The sequence below is a fragment of the Callorhinus ursinus genome, unplaced genomic scaffold (assembly GCF_003265705.2).
Source record: "Callorhinus ursinus isolate GAN/ISIS: 27379988/994484 unplaced genomic scaffold, GSC_fseal_2.0 scaffold5, whole genome shotgun sequence".
Taxonomy (NCBI): Eukaryota; Metazoa; Chordata; class Mammalia; order Carnivora; family Otariidae; genus Callorhinus; species Callorhinus ursinus.
The window spans coordinates 38,120,128-38,145,803 of NW_027397067.1; the positions used below are offsets into that span (position 1 = coordinate 38,120,128).

The 25,676-nt window shown below is 38.7% G+C and overlaps 1 long non-coding RNA gene across 3 annotated transcripts in view; it reads left to right on the forward strand.

Moving 5' to 3' along the window:
* Nucleotides 1-25,676, forward strand: part of LOC112823671 (uncharacterized) — a 123,947-nt gene that overhangs the window by 20,834 nt on the left and 77,437 nt on the right. For 2 of the 3 annotated variants that reach the window (XR_003208090.2, XR_012378253.1), the window contains exons 3-5: nt 12,967-13,096; nt 17,199-17,294; nt 19,421-19,495. This is a non-coding gene — a long non-coding RNA (uncharacterized lncRNA). Of the gene's footprint in view, nt 1-12,966; nt 13,097-17,198; nt 17,295-19,420; nt 19,496-20,344; nt 20,538-25,676 lie in introns of all 3 variants that reach the window. The other variant, XR_012378252.1, reaches the window with a different exon arrangement.

Here is a 25,676-nt window from a genome sequence, read left to right on the forward strand (position 1 = left end):
AAGTATGTGCTAACCTTTTCAGGGCCTCACTCTGAATTATGAAAGGATGTCCATGGATCCCCAGACAGTTGGCAAATTTCTGTAAGCTGGAAGACAATAACCAGACAAAACCAATCCCAATTAGTGAGGACAGGTAAATTTATGCTACAAAACACACAACCTCAAAATTCCACTGGTATAAAATAACACTCCTGCCACATGCTCACAATGGGTTGCCGGGCAAGATTTGCACATTATATTTACTCAGTGACCTAAACCTCTAGAGCAGCCACTCTCTCAAATCTGGCCAATCAGGGCCTGGAAAGAGCAGTTAAATTATCTGACCTGACACATATCCCTTCAGCTCACTATTGACTTGAACTAGTTATATGAGCCCATCAACAATTAATGCTCTAAAAGCACAATATTACCACATGCTTGTAAAGTAGAGATGTGCAATTATTAATGAATAATGCCAGGGGCAAGCACAAAGGAAAAATAGAGATAAGCCACAGAACAGAAGGAAAATTTTAAGAAAAGCTGTCAATAATATACTTAAATATGTTTAAATGTATTGTATTCATGATACAAAAAGCAATGTCATTTAAAAAAAAGGAATAGTCTAACAACAAAAAAAATGCTCCTGGAAATTAAATATATATATTTTATATATTTATATAAATATACATATATAGTCATATATCCAGAAAATTTGAAAACTCTAGTAGAGTGTTGGGGAAAAAAACCTTAAATATCTTAGAAAAGGTATCACAAAGAGGGGCGCCTGAGTGGCTCAGTCCGTTAAGTGCCTGCCTTCGGCTCAAGTCATGATTCCAGTGTCCTGGGATTGAGTCCCGCATCAACCTCCCTGCTCAGCGGGGAGCCTGCTTCTCCCTCTGCTACTCCCCCTGCTTGTGCTCATTCTCTCTCCTCTCTCTTTCTGACAAATAAATAAGTAAAATCCTAAAAAAAGAAAAGAAAATGTATTACAAAGAGATGGAAAAGAGGAGAGTAGGCTTAAAAAATGAAGCACTTTCATTTCAACATTTGATGAATAGGAATTTCTGAAAGAGATATCCAAGAGCAAAGAAAGCGAGAAGTTATCAAATAAGGAATTCAACAGAATTTCCTATGGCATAAGTTTTCAGACTGGAAGAGCCCACCAAGTGCCAGAAGAATAAAGACCCACACCAAGGCAGCTTTGTGTACACAGGATCATCTTTACCTTCTAAGTTCATCCCTAGTATAAAACCTGGAAACTATTTCCCATGCTCCCTTACCTCAGGATTTCTGTTAATTTTACCAACGAGAAGCACTCACAAGAACTTTGGAAGGCAGAAGAGAAGGAAAAGCCATTATTCACAGGCACCAGCTGAGGAGAAGCAATTAGATGTTGGCAGATGTGGAGTTTCTCTCACAGTTTGGAATTCTTCTCGAGAGCCACCCACTTTGGTGTTATAAGAAGCTGAAATCAATAGCTGCTGCCCTCTTGTGTGATCTGTACTTCCTCATTTTCATTCCCTATTATAACTCACTGTATTAAGTCTATTCCTACTTGAAACATCTAGAAAATATAGAATATTTGATTCTAACTCCTGAAGGGAACTATAGTACATTATCATAGCATTTCCAAACAGCAAGGATAAAGAAAAATCCTAAAAGCTTGTAGGGCTGGAATGAGAGAACAGCATTCCAAACATTAGTATCAGAATGGCCTCACATGCACAACCTTGGATATTATAAGTAGCCTTCAAAATGCTCAGGCAAAAATCATTTACAACCTACAATGTATAATTCTTAGACAATATTCTTAGATAAAATGATTTATAACCTAGAGATACAAATAATCAAATATGAACATAAAACAAAGACTAACCAAAAGTGAATGGTGCCAAAAACTTACTGTTGAGGACACAACTGGAGATCTTGTTTCACCAAGATTATGAGGATACCAAGAGGGAGAAAGACTAGGAACTAGGTGAAGTTAAAGAAAGAGGAGAAAGAAAATTCCAGGTGATAGTGAACTGTTAGGAATCCCAATAGGAGAAGAGAACAAGAAATCTACATTGGAGGAAAGATGCTCCATGGAGATGCCTCCAAAAGAAAGTTATCTGATGTGTTTAATAACATTCAAAGGTGTGTTGTCATTCTACAAGAGAGTCTGGGAAAGGAATAATGGTACTGTAATAGATAGCATTATTTACTTAACAATATTTGCTGTTTTTCCCTGACACTTTTCTCTTTGAGAGGAGTATATTTCCTGCATTACTGATGTCAGAGATGGCCATGTGACCTACTCTGGCCAATGAAACGAGAGCAAAAGTAGAACGGTCACTTCGTTGTGGAAGTTTTAAGAGCCATCATGTGGTTATTCCATTCCCTTTTCTATCTCCTAACAGGTTCTAGATAAGGACTGCTTCTTCATCCCAGAACCTAGAAAAAGGGAACCTGGAGGAGACTGATAGCCATCTGAAGTTGAAAAGAATAGAGTAAGAAATAAACCTTTGTTGTCATAAGCATCTAGGATTTGGGGGTGATTTTTTACCTCAGCATAATTTAGCATAAGTTGATTAGTGGTTTCTATGCAGAAACCAAACAATCCAGCAAACAAAAGCAGCATTAATGCCAGGGCAGACAAACAGTTGCATAAGAAACAAAATGAACAGTAGTATATTATATGGCTCAAATATGAACAATTCATTCATTCACTCAACAAATCTATTATTAGAATCCATTATGTGCTAGGCATTGTTTTAGGCCCTGGAAACAGAATAATGGATGAAATAGACAATATTGTTGTCTTCATAGAAATTACAACCATGTGTGCATACAGACAATGAACAAACATCAAGTAAATATATCATAGTTCACTGAAAAATTGAGTAAGGTAAGGAGGAAGAGGAGCACCATGGGGTGTATTTTACACAGGACATAACATTTGCACTGAGACTAGAAGTAACTGAGGGATTGAGCCATGTGATATCTGAAGTAAGAGTCTTTCAGGAAAGGAGTAAGTATAAGGACTCAAAGCAGAGCACATTTGGCATTTTTGGAGAAATGGCGTGCAGGCCAGTGGGGTTAGAAGAGAATGGTGAGGATGACAGAAAATGACAAGATTAGAGAGGTGGGTGGGGCCAGTTCTTTACCTGGGATCTGAAAGATCATTTCAAGGGCTTTGGATTTTACTTTAAAAAAATTTTTTTTAAGATTTTATTTATTTATTTGACAGAGAGAGACACAGCGAGAGAGAGAGCACAAGCAGGGGGAGTGCGAGAGGGAGAAGCAGGCTTCCCACTGAGTAGGGAGCCTGATGCAGGGCTCAATCCCAGGACCCTGGGATCATGACCTGAGCCGAAGGCAGACGCTTAACGACTGAGCCACCCAGGCGCCCCTGGATTTTACTTTAAATGGATGGCAAGCCATTGGTTGTTGAGCAGAGGAATGCCAGGATCTGATTTAAGAGTTTTAAAGCTCATTCTGACAGCTCTGTTGAAAACTGTCTGTAGGTGGACAAGGGCAGAAACAGGGAGACTATTTAATAAGCTATTGCAATAATTTAGGAAGAGGTAAGGGTGTCTTGGGCCAGGGCTATAGCCATGTAAATGATGACAAGTAGATAGATTTTTGAATGTGTATGGAATGGACAGTGTTATTGTGACTATAGAAAAATATAATTTATAAAATAATGTGAACACTGAATGTTGAATTAAACCAAAATAGCAACATAAATATATTGAAGTAATGAGGAGAAATACATCTGTGTGTGTGTGTGTGTGTGTGTGTGTGTGTGTGTGTGTGTGTGTGTGTATGTGTTAGAAGTGTGTATAGAAGAACTGGCCTAACAACAGACATGTAGATCAATGGAACAGAATATAAAGTCCCCAAATGAAACAACTATATGGTCAACTAATCTTCAACAAAGCAGGGAAGAATATCCAATGGAAAAAAGACAGGCTCTTCAATAAGTGGTGTTGGGAAAACTGGACAGCAACATGCAAAAGAATGAAAGTGGGCCACTTTCTTACACCATATGCAAAAATAGACTCAAAAGGGATGAAAGACCTAAATGTGAGACAGGAATCCATCAAAATCCTAGAGGAGAACACCCCTGACATCAGCCATATGTCTCTGACTAGATATGTCTCCTAAGGCAAGAGAAACAAAAGCAAAAATGAACTATTGGGACTTATCAAGATAGGAAGCTTCTGCACACTGAAGGAAACAATCAACAAAACTAAAAGGCAACCTTTGGAATGGGAGAAAACATTTGCAAATGACATCTGATAAAGGATTGGTACCCAAAATCCATAAAGAACTTTTCAAACTCAACATCCAAAAACCAAATAATCCAGTTAAGCAACGGGCAGAAGACATGAATAGACACTTTTCCAAAAAAAGACATATAAATAGCTAACAGACACTTGAAAGGATGCTCAACATCACTCATCATCAGGGAAATACAAATTAAAACTGCAGTGAGGTACCACCTCACACATGCCACAATGGCTAAAATTAACAACACAGGAAACAATAGATACTGGTGAGGATGCAGAGAAAGGGAACCCTCTTACACACTTGTATTCCCTGGTGGGAATGCAAACTGGTGCAGCCACTCTAGAAAACAGTATGGAGACTCCTTAAAAAATAAAAAATAGAACTACCCTACGATCCAGCAATTGCACTAGGTATTTTCCCAAAGGATGCAAAAATTCTGATTCAAAGGGATACATGCACCCTGATGTTTATAGCAGCATTATCAATGATAGCCAAATTATGGAAAGAGCCCAAATGTCCATCAACTAATGAATGGATAAAGAAGATGTGGTATGTATATATATATATATATATACACACACAATGGAATATTACTCAGCCATCAAATAGAATGAAATCTTGCCACTTGCTGCAACATGGATGGAGCTAGAGTGTATTAAGCTAAGTGAAATAAATCAGTTGGAGAAAGACAAATACCATATGATTTTACTCATGTGGAATGTAAGAAACAAAACAGATGAACATGGTGGGGAGAGAGAGGCAAACCATAAAACAGACTCTTAACTATAGAGAGCAAACTGAGAGATGCTAGAGGAGAGGTTTGGTGGAGGACAGACTAAATCAATGATGGGCATTAAGGAGGACACTTGCTGTGATGAGCACTGGGGTCATATGTAAGTGATGAATTACTAATTTCTATACCTGAAACTAATATGACACTCTATGTTAACCAACTGGAATTTAAATAAAAACTACAAAAAAAATAAATTAAATAAATTAAAAAAATAAAAGAACTAAATCCTCATCTTTCAAAGCTAGAAGTCAGTAAATACTATCAAAAACTGAAAAATAGAAAAACAAAGTGTAAACATATTATTTAGAAACATGGAGATAAAATCCAGAGAAAATTGAAAAGACTGAAAAGGTTAGAAGGGTTTGCCTTTGGGAAATGCGAGCAGGTGAGTGAGAAGATGGAGACAGAAGACAGCTGTTTTCATAATGAACCTTACAGTATTATTTGATAGTAAATCTATGTACGTATATGACTTTGACAAAAATAGAAATGAATATTTAAAAAAATGTGCTCAAATACTTTAAGAAAATACTTAACACCTACAATGTAAAGGACAGTATATGAGAACAGGGATGGAAAGGAGAGTCATACATAATGGAAGCTTTGTTCTCAAGATATTTACACTTTATTATTTAGACTCTGGCTTAGCCACTATTACAGAGACCCCAAAATAAGGTAGAGGTTTATTTTTTCCCATGTAACATTCTTGAAACAAACTGTTCAAGGCTGGTATGGGAAACCAAAGGTTCAGGAACAAGGAATCCTTCCAACCTGTGCCATGAATACTCAGATCAATATCCAAATCATCCCTGACTTATTGAAAATGTGTCTTTAAATTCAGTTATTTGGTCTCTGTAAGATTCCTTATGGAAAAGGAGAAGCAGCAACAGGGTGGGATGAGTGTGGACTTCAGAACCAGGCAATCCTGGGCTTGGATCCCAGCTGCATCAGTTATTAGCAGAGAAAACTCATTAATTAGGCCCTTTACACTTCCATTTCCGCATCTATAAGATGGATAAAATACTATCTGTTTTATGTGTTAGGATTAAATGAAATATTATGTAAGCCTAAACAGTGACTCCCATGACATAATTTTTCAATAAATTGTGGCTATAATATTAGCTAAAGTGAGGATCTTAGGAGAAATAGTTAAAATATAAATCAGATCTTGTCACACATTCCCTTTCACATTTAGAATCTGGCCCAAATTCCTTATCACACCTTGCAAGACCCCACATGATCTGATTCTTGGCTTCCACTCTTCACTCCATCCAAGCAAACTTACATCTTAGGGCCTAGGCCCTTGGTGGTCCTTTTGCCTGGAATTCTCTTCCCCTAACGATACACATGACTTGCTCCCTCATTTTATTCAGGATTATGCTAAAATATCACCTCCTCAGAAAGGTACTTCCTAGCCACCCAGGTAAAATAATAACCACCATTCTGTTGTCTCCTAACTCTAATTTCTATTTTATGTATAGCATTCACCAATCTATCATATTCTACATTATCCATCTCTCCCAAGAGAATGTTAGCCCCTTGAGGGCAAGGACTTTGTAATGCTCCACAGCTGTATCCCCAGCATCTGAAAATATGCCTGGCACACTCTAGGCCCTCCATCAGTGTATGTTGCAAATGCAATGCTCAGCAACGTTAGAACACATATGCCTTCTACCCATTCATAATCTGGATGATCCTGGACAAACTGATTTCAGTAGCAAAGAGAAGCAGCAAAGGCAGAGACTAAAGGATGAAGGGAGACAGAATCCACCAAGGGAAAAACCTTTGGAATGTGACTGAGGGTTATATCTGTGTATGCCGAAAGGCAAGCTGTCTGAGGAAGCCCTTGACTGAGGCCCAACAGCTGAGACAATAACCCCTTCATCTCGTGTTTGTTTTGTGCGCCCTGTTTCTTGACTTTGGGATGATCTCTATAGTACCACACTGAGCTTTGAGTTCATGCTCCCATCACTTAAAAGTGATGAAATAGTCCTCTGAGCCAAGATGTTCTGGTCCAGCTGTCTATACAGATCAATATATTAAGGGGCGCCTGGGTGGCTCAGTTGGTTAAGCGACTGCCTTCGGCTCAGGTCATGATCCTGGAGTCCCGGGATCGAGTCCCACATCGGGCTCCCTGCTCAGCAGGGAGTCTGCTTCTCCCTCTGACCCTCTTCCCTCTCGTGCTCTCTATCTCTCATTCTCTCTCAAATAAATAAATAAAATCTTTAAAAAAATAAAATAAAAAAAATAAAAATCCTAAGATGTTTATAACTGACTAACATAAAGCTTTTATTTCCCTGATTCCTACAAATGTACTATCAGCTCAAACATCCTTACAAGCCTGTGCCACATGATTCTCATTTCCTCTTCCCACTTCTCTACCCAGGTACCCACTTTGGCCAGCTGTACCCACAGAGTGCCATAAACTACTTTTTGGCCTTTGGTGTTTGATATTGTCTGACCCAGGTATAGGGGCCTCTGGCGGGCTCCACGGAAACCTAAGAGCTGCTGTTGAGGAGAATCGGAAGTGGGATGATCTACTTTCTACTTCTTTAATCCATAAACAAATTCTGAAGCGGAAGAGTTTCCTGGTCTATGTCATAGTCATATTTTTTTTCCCATCTCCATATTGTGTCTATTTGAAACAGAGGCAGCTAGGAGTATAATATTCATATAATCTTCTTCAGTTATTTTTAGAAAACATTTGTTTTTAAAGTACTGTCAGCCATTGCTATAAATTAGATTTTAACTTAATAAGAAATTGGTTAAATATTGTTAATGGTCTACATAAAAATGAATTCTTTTTTGGGTTGCCTGGGTGGCTCAGTCGGTTAAGCATCTGCCTTTGGCTCAGGTCATGATCCCAGGGTCTTGGGGTCAAGCCCCACATCCAGCTCCCTGCTCAGCGGGGAGTCTGTTTATCCCTCTCTGTCAGACCCTCCCCACCCCCACCACCCACCACCCCACCCCTGCTGGTGCGTTCAGATGCCTGTGCACTCTCTCTCAAATAAATAAATCTTTAAAAAATAATAATAAAATAAAGATGACAGATTTCTGGACCCATTTAATCTCCACCAACTTCATCGCCTGAAGGGGAACCTGTGAAAATGCATTTTCACAAGAACTCCTGGTGACTCTTCCTTGAGAACCATGCTATACACCAGTGGTCTCATAAGTGGAATACACATGACAGTTTAGTGGGGTATGGAAAGAAAATAGAGGAAATTCGATTTCTATTCGTTTATTTCATCCTTTTACAATTTCCATTTTTGTGGATGTTATACAATATATCAAGAGTAGTGTATGCATTTTATTAAATAAATAAGCATAGTTATTTTTAGCATATCCACAGGAAATCAGGTAAGATTTCCTGAAGTGGGTGGCACCTGAGGTTGACCTTAAAAGATGGATAGAATCCACCTATCCCAAAGGGGAGAGGAGAAGGCAGGTGGTCAGGCCTGTGAAGATATTCCAAGTGGGGAATACACTGTGAAAAAAAGCTTAGAGGAGAGAAAAATGATGATGTATGCTTTGAATTACAGTGTGGTGTTCTTGTAGAGCAAAGAGGCAGAAAGAATGTGGCAAGAAAGGACAATGGAAATATAAATGAAATGGTGATCTGAAGCATATACACAGGATGAGCAATTACTACGTGAGTGGAGATGTGAGAGGAGGTGTGAGAGATACCAAGATAATTTGGCCTCTACTTCTTAAGATATCATGAGGAGAGCTCTACCTTTCTCGTCAGATGACTTGAGTTCAATTCCTGATTCTACCATGGACCAACTAAGGCCCTGCAAAAACTACTTCATGTCACTGAGCCCCACTTTTCTCATTTTGAAAAAGTAGATTTAATATCAATGCCTGAATGCTTTATCTCACAAATCTTATAAATATTGCCTAACATGGTTCTTACGTTAGCATCAATTAGTTAAATTATTAACATCAACTCCTAAAAGTGTATCTCTATTTAAGATAAGTCCACAACTGTACACCTTGTAAGCCATAATGCTAAGAGGGGAAACATGGATTTTTCAGGACTATTTGTTTAAAGACACAATTATAAAAATTGCCTTTTTGCCTAAAACAGGGTGTAAATTCTGATTTAATTAAGCTCCTCCCTGATTACGTTATTATTCAGTTTCCTGTAACCTGGAGTGGACTGAGAGGTTAGGGATAACTCCTATGCCTCACCACATCCTCCTAATATGAGTTTACAGTGTTAATGCTCACTGAAAAGAGCTAACTTGAAAACATTATGATCTCAATGAGAAAAGCCAAATGCATCTCATCAGTTGGTCAAATGAAAACTAGTCGGAATAATGTTTAAAGAGCATTACAATGCATGGTCCAGAGGCTATCTAATTATCCAGGAATAACCTTATGATCAGGATAACTTAATAGCAGGATAAAACTCTGGCGTGTGATTTTAGCTGCTAGAAAATCATTTCCTCCCCCACCCCTGCCCAAACCCTCCTCCCAACCCCAAACCCCTGGGCTACCCGAAATTCATCTCTTTAACACTGTGTGTGGGTTTAGAACTTCATTTATGCTAACAAGCTCTTATTTCAAAATGTCAATTCTTTGGAAGTCTATCAGAGAATCTGCCTTATTGGGTTAACTGGCTAACTAGCTGTATTTCATTCTAGCATATGGTTGATATGTGTATGTCACCAAGGGATTAAGGGTGTTGATGCTGAGCAGAGAGTAGAACTAATTAAGGAGCAAGAGGCAGTTGAAGAGCACAGCTATCTTGGGCACTTTGAACAACCAAAGGCAGTTCTGAAGGTTCTAGGACAATTTTTTAAGGTTTTATTCATTTATTTGAGAGAGAGAATGTGTGTGAGAGCAGGGGGAGGGGTAATGGGAGAGGGAGGGAGAGAATCTCAAGCAGACTCTGCACCCAGCTCGGGACTCAGTCTCATAATCCTGAGATCATGATCTGAGCCAAAATTGAGAGTCTCACGCTTAACTGAGTGAGCCACCCAGGAGCCCCTCTAGGATCATTTAGAAGCAGAATGAAGACTAGAGGAAAGTTCAACCTGGACTCAAAGTAAATATCCTTACAGACACACTAATATAATAAGATGCCCTTTTCTGGATATATCAAACTTGGTTGCCCTTGGTTTGCCCTCTTTCTCAAATTAGCTGACTATGCTTTAGTGTGTGAGTGCGTGTTACTTTGTGCTCTGATTTTCAGGCAATAGCAGCAACAAAAACAAGAACAACACTGACAGTAATAGCTAACATTCGCTGAGAAGTTTGCCTGGCATCATGTCAAGACCACAGATGTTGGCCAGTCAGCCTGGATTCAAATTCTGGCTTTTTCACTGACAGCCACGTTATCCTGCACCTCTCTGTGCCTCAATTCCCTAATCTTTAAAAGAGGAATGATTATAATGGTACCTCCCTCCTAGGATTGTTGTGAGGATTAGATGAGTATGTAAGGTACAAAGAATGGTGTCTGGCCTATCGGAAGTACTCAGTAAATGTGAGTCTTTCCTGTTGAGTGTTAATCCAATCCAAGATCCCATAATATGTCCTTTATCAACATTAATATAATCCACAGAGTAAACCTTTTACATCTGATAGATGAGAAGACTGAGGTTCAAGGAGCCCAGGTTATTGGCCAGCATGGGACTGGCCACCAAGGGATTAAGAGTGTTGATAATGAACAGAAAGAGATAGGGCCAGGGCTCCACTTGGTCTACGTGATGCCAAGTCCAAGCTCTGAGCACCTGTGCTTTCCTGCAACATGTGTGAGCTCTGAGCACCTGTGCTTTCCTGCAACATGTGTGAGGTACCTGGTAATGGTACAAAGAGAAACTGCTAGGTTCTTTGTATGTTAAGTAAGAATTTAAATAACTCTCTGCTGTGGGGCCTATTATATTTTCCTAAAGTTTTGAGGTGGGATTCACAAGATAACTCTAGGTACCTTCAGTCAATTTATTCTGGAAAAAAATTGACCACTTGCTCTGTACTTATTGACCCACTCTAAAATTCTTTGAAAAATCAAAAATTCCTTCTCTGTATCTAAAAATTTTATGACATAATCACTACATCTATTTGGCTGTACTCTAGATAAAGGTACAGATTAGCACACCAAAGTTTTTGCTGATATGTGGAAACAAAATGTTTTCCTCCTAATATTTAAAAACATCAGAAGATAGGATCCAGCCAGGTACAATCCAGTCAGTTTCTTTTCTGCACTTTTCAAGTTTTAAGACAGACACTTGTCCTAGGAAAAATCTAAGAAATTACAGAAAACCCAACATTACTGATCCTATAGGAACTGGTTTTGGAAAGACATGGCCAATAGTCAGATGATGCATAACTTAATTGGTACTTCGTACAACAGAAAAGTAGATATTCTGCTTTCTCTCAACAGAAACCAGATCTGGAACAAAATATCTGATGTTTATAATAATATCTAAATGTACTATCTGCTTTAGAGCTACCACCTGGTTCTTCACCTGGCAGTAAATGCTACAGGCAGAGTACTGGGAAATGAGAAATGGATATTTCATTGTGGGCAACTTTAAGCTATCTACTCAGTTTGCTGTGCACCCTGGGTACTTACCCCCCCGACTCCAGGATATGACCCAGCAGCAAGTTGACACCCTATGACTCTATCTCCTTAGAAATGGCAGTTTGGCCCACAGGTGGACGCTTAATCAAACTGGATCAGATTCAAACTTGTAGAAATTGATCTACACGTGTGACAGAAACTTTGACATGCAATCACAGAAATCGGGGATGTGAAGCAAAGAAAGCTAGCCCTCACAGAGATAGGAGATAGAAGCAGTGACTGAGAGTCAGAAGATGAGAGCAAGCTACTTCTCCAGGATCTTGTCCCAGGCTGCATCTCCACCCATGGAGCCAAAAGGAGAAACACAAGACACTGTCCATTGGAAGGACCTGTAAGATTCAATGAAAGTAAAAAAGTCAGTCATAAAATCTGTTAACTAATAAGTGGTCTTTTTTGCTCTTACAAACATGACCCACTACTTAAAGCAAGATTCTTGAGGTATGGGTTATGCAGTAGATATTGGCTTTGGAAACTGATTCTTATTTTATATGCACAGGAAAGATTTTATTAAATGAATCCAGGCATGTAAAATTTAGTCCAATTAGCACCATTCAGTATTGTCAAGCCATCTAAGCAATTTTCATTAGTATCTTTTTATGCATATTCAAGAATATACAATGAGAGTAGGAAATACCCATTTCTACAGTACACTAATTAGAGAGAAAAATTCAGTTTGAATTCACCAACTGGGAAGCTTTTTTTTTTTTTTTGGATTAATTATTGATGAATGGCCCATCAGGTGTTCATAGACTACAGTGACAAGATTTGTCTTGAATAAATTCAAAAGTGCTTTATTTATGGTAGCTCTAAATTATCGATTGTATTACAAAGATTTTAGAGTAGTATTTTTTTCCTCTGGGGGATAGTTTTTTAACTGTAGCCTGAAATATTGGTCAGTAGTAAGTTTAGTGACACTATTTGTCCCTCATTAACTTGTTTTAAAAATTATATAGCAGTTGCTAGATATATAAGTGATGGAAAATGGAGAATAGAACCAAATCTCTTGGGGAAAAAAATTAAGGGGAGAGAACACAGAATGAGGTAAATAAGTCAAAGAATGTATTTGAATTCTTAATTTTATTTCAAGTATGTGTGTAGATACAGCTCAAGACTAACTAAGTGCCATTTTAATGTAATCAGAATTATATAACCAGGTGACACTGTCTCACTATTAAAAATATACTGCAACAAACAGGAATTCCTCCTTCCTATTTCTTGCCTCCTTTTTTTCTTCTTTTTGGTTTTCACAACATTACCTCATTCTTAAGTTTAGAGAACAGCTACTGCATATGACGTATTTACAGAAAAAGTGTGCCCAATTCTATTTCAGATTATACTAACACTAGAGAAAATGATCGGGTCCTTGAAAGGATACACAAACACCAGGGATGAAATGAACTCACTAGCTATCTGAAATGAGTTACAAGATACAGCCACAGGCTCCTGAGCTGAGAACCCGGGTGAGTTCAAAGTAATCAAAACTAATCATCTCATCTCTAGAATTTAATGAAGGTTTAGATATTTTATACCTCGGTGTGGTTTTTAAAAAGAATAGTTGGTAGGACTCCTGAGTGGCTCAGTTGGTTGGGCAACTGCCTTCGGCTCAGGTCATGATCCTGGAGTCCCAGGATCGAGTTCCGCATCGGGGGGGTCCCTGCTCAGCGGGGGGTCTGCTTCTCCCTCTGACCCTCCTCCCTCTCATGTGCTCACTCTCTCTCTCATTCTCTCTCTCAAATAAATAAATAAAATCTTTAAAAAAAAAGAATAGTTGGTAGTGAATAAGTTTAGGGACCTTAAATAATGTCAACAGAATGAATCTTCAAATGCTAGAACTGGTGAAATAAAAACAAACCATTTGAAAAATGTCCAGTGAATCAAATGTAATCTTTAATAGTCTGCTCCAGAATGAATTGTATTTACATAAAATTGTTTCAGATATTTACCTGGAAACTTCTGAGGATCTGTTAAGAAATTGCAAATTTCCTTGCTATTGCATCATTTCCTTTTTCTTCCCTTTCTCAGTACTTACTGGGGTTACTGATAAGAAGTATAATCTTTGAGAAAACTTGAAATATATATGACCTATTGTTTTAACCATATTACCTTGGATGGAGTATGGTGAAGCCAGGTGCAGCTCAAGAGAGAGAAACCAGAAAATGTCACAGTGCCCTAGGGAGAACACAACACACCATGCAAGACCACTGGGGTTTGGTCAAGAGGCAGAGAGAGAGAGGAGAACTATATGCAAGTACCTTTATTGTGCTTTCTGTGGGAAGAAACAAGTGAGGCAGAATAAGCAGGCTTTGGGTTGGCTAGTTTGGGTAATTTCAGTAGGCTCTGAGGCACAGGGGCTCTCCCTGGTTTTCTGGTACTTGGCCCTGAGGCAATTAGATGCATAGCTATAGGTGTAAGTTGGCAGATGTATAATGACTCAGAGTGTAAGAGACCAGTATGGGAGTTGGCTGGGGATGTGGACTTAATCTCTGCCCAAGAAGTAGAACTGACCAGCATTTATGGAAACTAATTTACACCTATACAACAACATATATAATGTGAGAGTATAGAGAAAAAATCTCAGGCCACTGCAATCAGGGAAGGCTATCTCCTAAGGATGACCATGAGGTCATTACTCTCCCAGTGAAGGAGTGACTGCAGATATGTTTTCATCTATAAGTTCTCTTGCAACCAAATGGAGGGAGGGATGGTATTCTCCCCAAATCCTGCTGTAAATTGGTAGAGACACACAAGACATAACAGAAAACATCAGCCAGAATTCTCAGAAATACAAAATCTTTTACAAAATATAGGCAAAAGCAAACATCTTTAATGAGTCATTTGGTAAGCAATTTCTTATGAAAATCTAACCATTGAGCAATTGCAGAGAAGCCAAGAACTCCTCTACAAGTGATATTTAGAAATTTAGCACAATGGGAAAAAGCACTGCAACGTGGACTGACATGGGGAAGGGCAGTGTGGCAGAGGGAGGAAAATGGATCAATGAATAAAGATGCCAGGAAAATACAGGTCCATACCCAACAGAAAACACACTTTTTTAGAGAAGAGGTCAAGAATTTTGACAGAATCTCATTAAATGTATTTGTAATCACTTGCTATGAATTTTTTTGTTTCTTGTATAGCAAATGCATATAACTCTCATTTCAGAGTGTGGTTTGATTATTGTCAATTTCTTATTTTGCCATCATAAAACTTATCTGATATATGTACAATGGAATATGAGGCAGCCATAAGAAAGATGAGATCATGACATTTGTGACAACATGGATGGACGTAGAAGGTATTATGCTAAGTGAAATAAGTCAGGCTGAGAAAGACAAATACTGTATGATTTCACTCATAAGTGGAATCTTAAGAAAAAGAATAGACATAAAGCAGAATCAGACCTTTAAATAGAGAGAATAAATGAATGGTTGCCAGAGTGGAGGGATGTGGGGGTTGGGCAAAATGGGTGAAGGGGTGTGGGAGACACAGGCTTCCAGTTATGGAATGAGTAAGTCATGGGAATAAAAGGCACAGCGTAAGGAATATAGTTAATGATATTGTAGTAGCATTGTATGGGGACAGATGGCAGCTACAACTTTGGTGAGCAGAGCATAAGTAGAAGCTTGTCCAATCACTATGTTGTACGCCTGAAACTAATGTAACAGTCTGTGTGTCAACTACACTCAAATAAAACAAAATAAAAAATTAAACAATGGAGGGGCGCCTGGGTGGCTCAGTCAGTCAAGCGTCTGACTCTTGATTTTGGCTCAAGTCATGATCTCAGAGTCATGAGATGGAGCCCCATGTTGGTTCCACACTGGGCATGGAGTCTGCTTGGAATTCTCTCTTTCCCCCACTTTCTTCCTCCCCCTCATAAATCAATCAATAGAACTAGGTGATAGGGAAAATTAATAGTATTTACTAATAGAACAATTTAAAACTAATATGTGTTAGAAAAAATATAGAAATATTTATATGGGTAAAGGGAAATGGGAGACACAGGCTTCCAGTTATAGAATGAAGTCATGGAATAAAAGGCACAGCATAGGGAATATAGTCAATGATATGGTACCAGCATTATATGGTGACAGAGGGTAGCTACACTTGTGCTGAGCCTCCTATAATGTACGTTGTACACCTGAAACTCATGTAACATTGTGTCAATTATACTTATATTAAAAAATTTTGTTTTAAGTATGATGTTGCTAAAGATGCCCAGACTAGGCTGAGCAAATGACGTACAACCCTTTAAACAAAGGAAACTGCCTTGACCAGTCAGGGCAGTCTACCTGTTTGGCGTGGATCATTTATAGACCTGATACTCAGTTGTTAGGAATGTAGATGGCACCAGTAACTATGGGGAAGTACTTGCAGAAAAGTTTGCAAATGAGAGAACTGAAGTCCAGCTGGATTAATTAATTTGCGTAAGGTCACACAACGCTACATTTCACAACAGCTGACTTTTGGTCCAGTATTTCTTCAACTAATCCACAACTCTCTGAATCCCTAAGGGCCCAACAAAAGAGGGAATTGGAGGTTTGGAAAATATCAGTGATTTCTCCAGCTATATGACTGGTGGCAAAGGAAAGATGAGAACCCAGCTTTTTTGTTTTTAAGTCCACAGACGTTTGCCGCTAATGAATAGAGGTCAGCATTGACTGGAGGGGAAAAAATTAATAAATTGAGATAGGTGTGGTAGCACCACCAATAGAGGAATGACCAACAGAGGAGTTAGAAGAGCAGCAGTAAAGATTTCACTATAATTGGCTAGTGGTTGTTCAAGAAATAAATACAGGAGATGGATTAAGTAAAATTGATTTCATTAAACCCTACAGATACTGAACTGAAATAACTTTTAATGTATTATAAATTCACTTTAGTCCAATTTCCTGTTATCAACATTTTTGCAACTTATTTGGTTGGCAGAAATATTAATGCTAGAGATAAAACTAAAATCAATATAATTTTAAAATTGTGTTTTCATGTCTGACAAAATCTTTAGCTATATGGTATGTTACTGTATGGCATTACATTTGTGGCATAAGTAGTTTCAAAAATAATTTATCCACAGCTCCATCCTTTTACCTACAAGACATTCAAATATTGATGCAATACATGTACCTATTGCATGGAGCACTGGGTGTTATGTACAAACAATGAATCATGGAACACTACATCAAACACTAATGATGTACTGTATGGTGACTAACATAACATAATAAAATTAAATTTAAAAAAATTTAAATATTGAAATGTGTAACTTCTACCTCCAGTCTTATTTTCCTGCTGATTTTCATTATTTCCCAAAAGAAATTATTATGAGTTTGAAGAACAGTTAATTCTAATAGTTCTAGGCATAGCTTAGAACCTCCTCAAGCATCCTCCTTCTGTCTCTAAAAAAAACCATTTTCTGATATTTTTGGATGGGCTGGAGGAAAGGGCAGTTATGCTTCAGAATGCACAACAGAAATGTAGAGAAAGAGAACGAATAATTATCGCAACCTAACTGGGCATCAGGAAGTGTGCATGATGCTTACATACATTTTCTTACTTAACCCTCAGAAAATCCCTACAAGATAAATGCTGTGATCCCTACTTCACAGATGAAGGAAGAGGAACTGAGAAGTTAAGTCACACGGTCACAAGATCACATACTTGGTAAGTGACATGGGATTGGGAATTAAAATTTCTATCTTTCTTTAGTTCTCATCACATCAGATTTTTATATTTGGAAGATCCAAAAATATTCTTAAATAAAAGGCGTATCTAAGACTAATCACCAATAAATAAATGTCTCAAATTAAGATTGAGATCAATAAGCACACAAAAGGTTGAAATTTATTTCAAGCTGTGGTCTGATTCAAGCAGTGTATGGCCTTCAATTCAGAGCAAGCTGACTTTGCAGGTGTTTAATAATCAGACAGTAGTGCAGATGTTGTCTTAGAAATGATTATTTACTTACTTATAAATAACACTGTGATTTGCATACATACAGACAGAATAGGCAACTAAAAATCATGCCCATATAAAAAGTTTAGTACATAAACTAAGGAACTTCCAACTGTGCTGGCTCAAAACCAACAGATGTGGTTCACTTTGTGTATTTTTCAAGTAATCATGACAGCATCTTATAAATACAAGGACATGAGCGAACAGCGAGTCAAAAATCACTCTTACTCTCTTTTCAGACTGACTAACATAAATAATCTGGACAATTGCTAATTGTCTCTGTAAGGATAATACGTGCTTTAATGCACAGATAGAAGGCATCAGTAGATATTATAGAAACCCACTAAAATCAGAATGTGCAGGAGGACTATTTTGGAAGAGTAAAGGAATACGTTGTAGCATTTTTTAAAAGAAATGCAATATTCTTCCTGTTTCTTCCTTGTTTATCCACATTTACCATACATTTAGAAAGGATGTCCTGAAAATATTTAAAGGTAATACAAGAGGCTCATCATTATTTGAAAATGTTTTCCATCCTCCTGCCACCCAACATACACTAACATTTTTCTTTAATACATAAACACACATTTTCCATCCAGATTTCCAGAGTGGAGGGACACCCCGGTGGCTCAGTTAGTTAAGTTCCCAATTCTTGGTTTCAGCTCAGGTCACAATCTCAGGGTGGTGAAATTGAGCTCCTCTTGGGGCTCCAGGCTTAGCATGGAGTCTGCTTGAGACTCTTTTCTCCTCCCTCTCCCTGCCCCTCTGCTACCCACCCCTGCGCGCGTGCTCTCTCTCTCTCTCTCTCTCTCTCTCTCAAGTAAACAAACAAATGAACAAACAAAAGATTTCCAGAGTGGAAATAAAAAGACCTGACACTTTCTGGTGTGCTGAAGGAATGAATAAACGACATGACAAAAGTCCTCTCATCTCTTAACAAAAGGCCTTTCAAATAAATGTATTATTTTACTTCTAAAGCCTTAGTAATTCAGATCCAATTCAGGGGATGTGGGCGACAGGGGATATGCCTAACTCAGATTTCAGATAATACTAAAAAAAAATCATAGCCTGTCACTGATCATGATACAGCTTATAGAGGAGTTGGAACATTTTTCTATAATGGGCCACATGGAAATAATTTTAGGTTTGCAGGCCATATTGTTTCTCTGGTAGGCAATACATAAACTAATAAATATAGTCATGTTCTAATAAAACTTTACTTACAAAAATGGACAATGGCCAGATGTTAACTAGACTTACTGTGGTGATCATTTTGCAATATATACAAATATCAAATCATTATGTTGTACACTTGGAACAAATATAATGACATAGGTCAATTATACCTAAAAAAAAAAAAAAAAGCCTGCAGTAGGTGTATTTTGCCAGCAAACCATAGTTTGCTGATTTCTGTAATGGAATAAGTCTTATAAGGACTTCCCTCTTAGAATTAACAAGGTCTCAGGAGTGTTAGAATTCAACTTCGGAGGTCTTTTGTCAGCAGGAAAATATAAAATTCGATCTTGCATTAGCTATCAGGATTATTTTCCTGATCAAGTCCACTGAAGTGAGGTCTGAAACAAGCAAAGAGCCTTGTCCTTCAATGAGAAATAAACACTGCAGGCACATATCCCAAAATTGAATATCTTGGGAAAATGTGCTAATATTTCATAATTCAATAGAACATTTTCATATCCTTTCTTCAAGCAGATGTTAACATTACTGGCACCGTTGCTAGAAGCTAAAATGGTGATGAATGGTCAAGAAAAATTAGAATCAGAATTAGCTTGAGCAGAATCAAGCTATGCACTGAAAACTCTTTTTTTCTGAATAAGGAGCATAATTACCATGCCATTGATTCTCTCTCCGGGCCTGGAAAGGAAACAAGATGCACTGTCCTCAATGATGAGGTAAGACAGCTCTTACCTTTCTCCTGCTTTGTATGAGTATTTTCTATTCACCTTGACTATGCGCTTCTTGGGGTTAGGACACAGGTACCCAAGCTAGGTTGACGATCAAAATATATTTGTTTTATGAATAAATAAAAGCCTTAATAATAATTTTTGATGCTTTGAAAGGAAAGCACAGCTGAGTCATAGAACTGTTATCTGGAAGCCCTACAGTCAAGTTGTTCTACTATAGGGTTTTTGCAACGCCAGGGGTTAACAGAATATTCCTAGTAGAATAGTGTCAAGGCGTTGCAGTTAAATTTAATCACGTGCTTTCACATTACCTCCAGTGTGTTCGTCACAATGCAAAAGCTGTGAATACGAGGAAAGGTAAATTTTCTGGTCCCTCCCAGAGCATGTAGTCTACATGCCTTGAATGCCCACATTATTCTCATAAGCCCTCTGGTAAAAATAGCCAAAGAGCTAATTATTTTTTAAAGTTGTAATACTTTTGGAAAAATTATTTAGCTCCATTTGGAAGTATTAGAATGTGTAAATAGACAAACAGAATAGCCTGGACTTCAAAAAGAAAGAAATACAAAATGAAAACTCACTGGCATCTTTCAAAGTGCTGCATTTATGTTTATTAGTGTTGTTTTGTGACATTAATTTTTGAATTCTATGATTCATAATGAATATAGATGATAAACTTGCTAAATATTAAACCAACCTTGGAATATTAAAATGTTAACTGACTTATTTGCATGGACATTTGCTGCATTTGTCTGCTTTGAGGTGATGATGCTGCATAATAAACAATCTCCCCAATATTTCACTGGCTGCCAACATAAACTCACATCTCATTCACAGATCTGTGGGTGGGCTGTGGTGGCTCCACTTTAAAGAACATGTCTAGGTTGGCTTCCTTCATCTCCCATTCCGGAACCCAGGTCAAAGGGCAGCAACCTCTGGGGCACTACCTTCCCACCTTCTCAGGACAAAGACAGTAATCAAAGAGACCAAGTGAGCCAAACCACGGAGCCCCTGCAAAGCCTCTGACTGGGTAAGGGATGGATCACATTCACTGATATTCCAAGGCAAGGCACTTAGTCAAGTCCAATATCAACAGAATAAGAATGTTTACTTTTTGTGCTGAGCGAGGGGGACACTGAGTATTTCCTAAACAACAGTTGCAAAGTCTAGAGTGGAGTTAGGAATATAGCAGAGAAATTTTATTTGGAAATTTCAAAACTACTTTAAATATATAATCATAAGAAACTGGAATCATCAAAGAACAGGGCACCAGAGAAAGGGAAGGTGAGTGTTGAAACACAGAGGGAATCAAACAGGTTAATCTCTTCTAGCACAGATCTAGTTTTATTTTTTTTATTTTTTTTTTTAAAGATTTTATTTATTTATTCATGAGAGACACACAGAGAGAGAGAGAGAGAGGCAGAGGAGAAGCAGGCTCCCAAGGAGCAGGGAGCCTGATGCGGGACTCGATCCCAGGACTCTGAGATCATGACCCGAGCCGAAGGCAGACGCTTAACCATCTGAGCCACCCAGGTGCCCCACAGATCTAGTTTTAATCCCTATAGAATGCAATTTGAGTTTATCACCAGAAGAGAACAAACAGTAATTTAAAAAATATTTCTGGGGCACCTGGGTGGTTCAGTTGTTAAGCGTCTGCCTTTGGCTCAGGTCACGATCCCGGGGTCCTGGGATCAAGCCTGCTTGGTGGGAAGCTTGCTTCTCCCTCTCTCTAGCTGTGTTCCCTCTCTAGCTGTTTCTCTCTGTCAAATAAATAAATAAAATCTTTAAAAATAAACAAATAAAAAATATTTCTCCAATGGACAACTGAATAAACCATTTTCTTGGATTTTCTTTTTAAAGATTTATTTATCTACTTGAGAGAGAGCGAGAGACTGCTAGTGCACATGTGCAAACAGGAGGAGGGACAGAGGGAGCAGAGACAAGCAGACTCTCCACTGAGTGGGAGCCCATTGCTGGGCTGCATCCCAGGACCCCTAGATCATGATCTGAGCTGAAATCAAGAGTCAGAGGCTCAACCGACTAAACCACCCAGGAGCACCCATTTTCTTGGATTTTTTTTTATTTTAGATTTTTTTTTTAAGAGATGCTATGTTGTTGCTGGCAGTAACTAATCTCTGTGCATAGTGACTGGTAATATCTAAAAAGAATAAAGTCTAAAATTGCTACCATACATAAGAACATAGTTTTTCTCTATGAAATTTTTTCTGAGTTGATTTAGATCACAATAGCCAAAATTCAAAAAAAGAAGAGAGGCATGATTTCCCAGAATTAAAAGGAAATGCAAAATTCACAACCCTGAAGCAGTGGCTGTGCTCTACATTATAGGAAATGGACTTTCTGACATTAATCTCAGCATATTTGTTCATTTCTGAAGAGCAAGCCAGGACACTGAGAGAGGCTAAATTTTATATTATGAATAATCAGTACAAAGGAATGAACAAAATCAGAGTTGGGGAAAAAACTGTTCTACAAATCTCTACTAACAGAATTATATTGCAGAAACCTCAAGAAACTGAAAAGCATCCTCAAAACCAAACCATGTGAGAAATATCTGTCTCCTTCCTTCCGAGATTAAGAAATCCTATTTTCTAGTTCAGCTCAGCAGGTTCTGAGCACTGTTCACTGATTGGGTGAACATTTACTGCATGCTTGCTAGATGCATACTTTCTGCTAAGTGTAGAGAATACAGATACAAAATGCAATCCCAGCTCTCAAAAGCGCTCTAGCAAGGTCAAAAGCAAATGAATAATTGTAATACACTGTGGTGAGTTCTATAAGAAGCTCTCCTAGTCTTGTTTCCCCAAGAAACAAACCTAACACAAGGATTCAAGTAAAAATAATTTATTTGGGGGTTGAAGAAGACACCCGTAGGGAAGTGGGGAAGTGAGAAAGAAGGACACAAGATAAAGCAAGGTGCCACTGTGAGCCACTGGGATTACACCTGCCAGGGAACACAGGGAAACGGTGTGGATCACACGCCTCAGACAAGTGGGGCTAAAACATTAATTTCCCAGCCTTGTTCACCTGCTGTGTGTGTGAGCAAGCCGAGCGGGAGAAGGCTTCTGGCAAAGGGAGGCTGGACTGGTATGCACTGTAATGGTAAGGCTTGAGTGCTTATGGACATCAGTTACACAAGTGTCAGGGTCACAACTAACCTTGAGAGCGAAAAGGGAAGAAGTGAGGAGAGTCTTCCTGGAGATTACACTTGAGATGAGATTATAAAATGTATAAAACTTATCGAGGTTAAGAAAGAGAAAAATAGTATTTTGGGCAAGCCAAGTGTGAGGGCATCCCAAGCAGAAAGTGCACGGCACTTTAGAGGAAGTATAAGTTCTGTGTGCATATGGCTAACGTATAGGAGCAGGCGAGAGACAAGAGACAATTGTTGAGAAATGAAGCTAGATGGCTCAGTAGGAGCAAGGTCAGAGTTAGCCTCAAATCCCATGCTAACATATTTGGAAATGAAATATAAAATAGGGATCTATTATAAAGGATTAAAGCATGATTTCAATAGCATAAACTTGGCAGTCATTCGAAACCTTCCTTGACTTCCATTATCCTTTGTTTTCTCAATGAATAGCCTCAGTTGAGTGGCTTGGGCTCCACTCTGATAGTGGGGATATATATATCAGTGAACAAGAGACAAAGAGAATCTGTGTATTCATTGTGTTCTCCGGGCAGGGAGGAGAGAAAATAAATAATTAAACAAATAATAAGAATTTCAGACAGAAATATATTAATGAAAGAGCAATGAAATAAAGAGTGACTGGGTTCTTTGGCTAGGATTGTTAGGGAAGGCTGGTCTCTAAGTTGAGGGCTGAATGGTAAGGAGGCAAAAAAGGCTGATGAAACACATTCTGTGCAGAGGACGTAGCAAACGAGACTATCCTGAGGGAGAGATCTGAAATGTGATTGTAGACGTGGCCAGAAGGCAGATCATGTCACAGTGAGGAATTGTGATTTTAGTCTAAGGGTGATGGGAAGTCACTGGAGGATTTTAAACAGTTGAGTAATATGATTAATATACATTAAAGAAAGGAATTATTCATGTTCCTCCTTGGAGAATAGGTCGTAGAAAGACAAGTGTGGAAATAGGGAGGCCAGAGGGAAGACTTGCAATAGCCTAGGGAAGAAATGCAGGTGGCTTGGGAGGTGATAATGGCTGTAAGAGATGGGAAAAAAGTGGCTGGAATCCACTATTTTAGAGATTGTCAGGACTTATTAATATACAATGAGAAGGGTGAGGGAAAGAGAGGATTCAAAGCTACTGAGTGAATAGTGGTCCCGTGAATGCTCTAAGTCTTATGTTACCTGAATTTCTTATTATTATGAAAATAGGAGTGTAAATCACAGGCTTGGACTATAGAAAGTCATCAGTAATTGTTAGGTATTAGCATCATTATTAAGATGATAATGATATTGGGGCACCTGGGTGGCTCAGTTGGTTGAGCATCTGCCTTCAGCTCAGGTCATGATCCCAGGGTCCTGGGATGGAGCCCTACATCGGGCTCCCTGCTCAGCGGGGAGCCTGCTTCTCCCTCTCCCTCTTCCTGTCGCTCCCCCTGCTTGTGCTCTCTCTGTCAAATAAACAAATAAAATCTTTTTTTTTTAAAAGATGATGATATTATGGCACAGGAATGTTAAAAATAATTCTAGGTCAAATCCATCCCATTTTCCAAAATTAAGCAGGATTCCCTGTGCCCTATTTTTCTATGCCCTATGCAAGCAGACCTATTGTAACATCTATTTTACCTGCAATCTCTTATCAACTCTTCCTCCCCGTACCTAAGCTATTCTCATCAACTAGCTTGTCACTTAACCTTGACTTCTCTTGGCATTTCCTTTTCAGATGTCCTAGGCTCCACCCTATCCTCAGGTCTCTTGATCCATTATCTGAATCTGAGCCTCCTTTTCTTATTTCTCCACTGACAGGGCACCATGGCCATAGCAACAGCATCAGCAAACGTGTGGAGGTGAGAAGGAATACTTTATCTTATGTATCTTAACCATGAGCTCCCATTCTGCTGGACTGCTAGGAAATTTAACCACATGGTTTCCCCCAGTCTGTTCCACAGTTTGTATTTCATGTGATGTCAAAGAGTTAGAAGAGGCTCTCTCTGGTTATTGGTCATGTCTCCACACAGGTCACTGCTGATGTGTTCATGTTGATGTCCTCACTGCCCCTTCTCTCTATTCTTTTCTTCTAGCCTTGGGATATTTTCAAAGTAAAAATATACCAGAAGAAGTTAACCAAGCAAGGAATACTTCAGTTAGGACTATTGCAACTGGGAAGAGAGATTGTTGAAACAAAAACCCAGAGTTTTAAAGTGTGGGGTGAGGTAGTGGAAAACTACTGGAGAATGCTTTTAGCCTAGAGATTTGTCAATGTGATTAGGATTTCTGTGTTTGCTAATTGGTGCTTATTTAAGGTTCCTACACTCTCACAAAGATTGGGAGATAGGTGCCTTAACTTTTTTGATGATTACATTTCAAGTGGGTAGCTGGCATGTTTTTAAGAAACAAATTCCTGAGTGTAAAATTGGCAAGAAGCTGGGAGATGATTTACATCTCAACGGGACAGAGAGAGTTTTAAATTGTAAGTTTTCTAAAGTAACTACTCCAAGAAAGGGAGGTTAGAGGCCAATAGTCAAGAAGAAAAATAAAAAAGAAGAAACCTATTTAAAGTTAAGACCAGCTGAGGGGAATGTTAAGGCTGTCTTGATCAATGTGGAGAATTTTTGGAGATATGATTCTTGGCCCTAGCCATGTCAACAAGCCATACTTCTCTGGGATCTTTCAGCTTCACAGGGGCATTGCCAAGGAATAGTGTTCCACGCACCCTCACAGTCCTCAGAAAGAGCCAATCCTGATGACACCTTGATCTTAGACTTCTAGCCTTTGGAAATGTGAAAAAATCAATTTCTGTTGTTTATGCCACCCAATGTGTGGTGCCTTGTTACAGCAGCCCCAGCAAACTAATCAAACACTCTTCCATCAGCCCAGAGTGACTTGATCCTACTCTTCCTGCCCACAACCGATTGGGCCAAGGAAGTAGACCAGTCCAAGTCCACTAATCCAGTGAAGCAAACCATTGACTGTGCCAGTACCCAATAAAAGTCTCTCAAAAATCTGAACCAAAAGGCCAGGC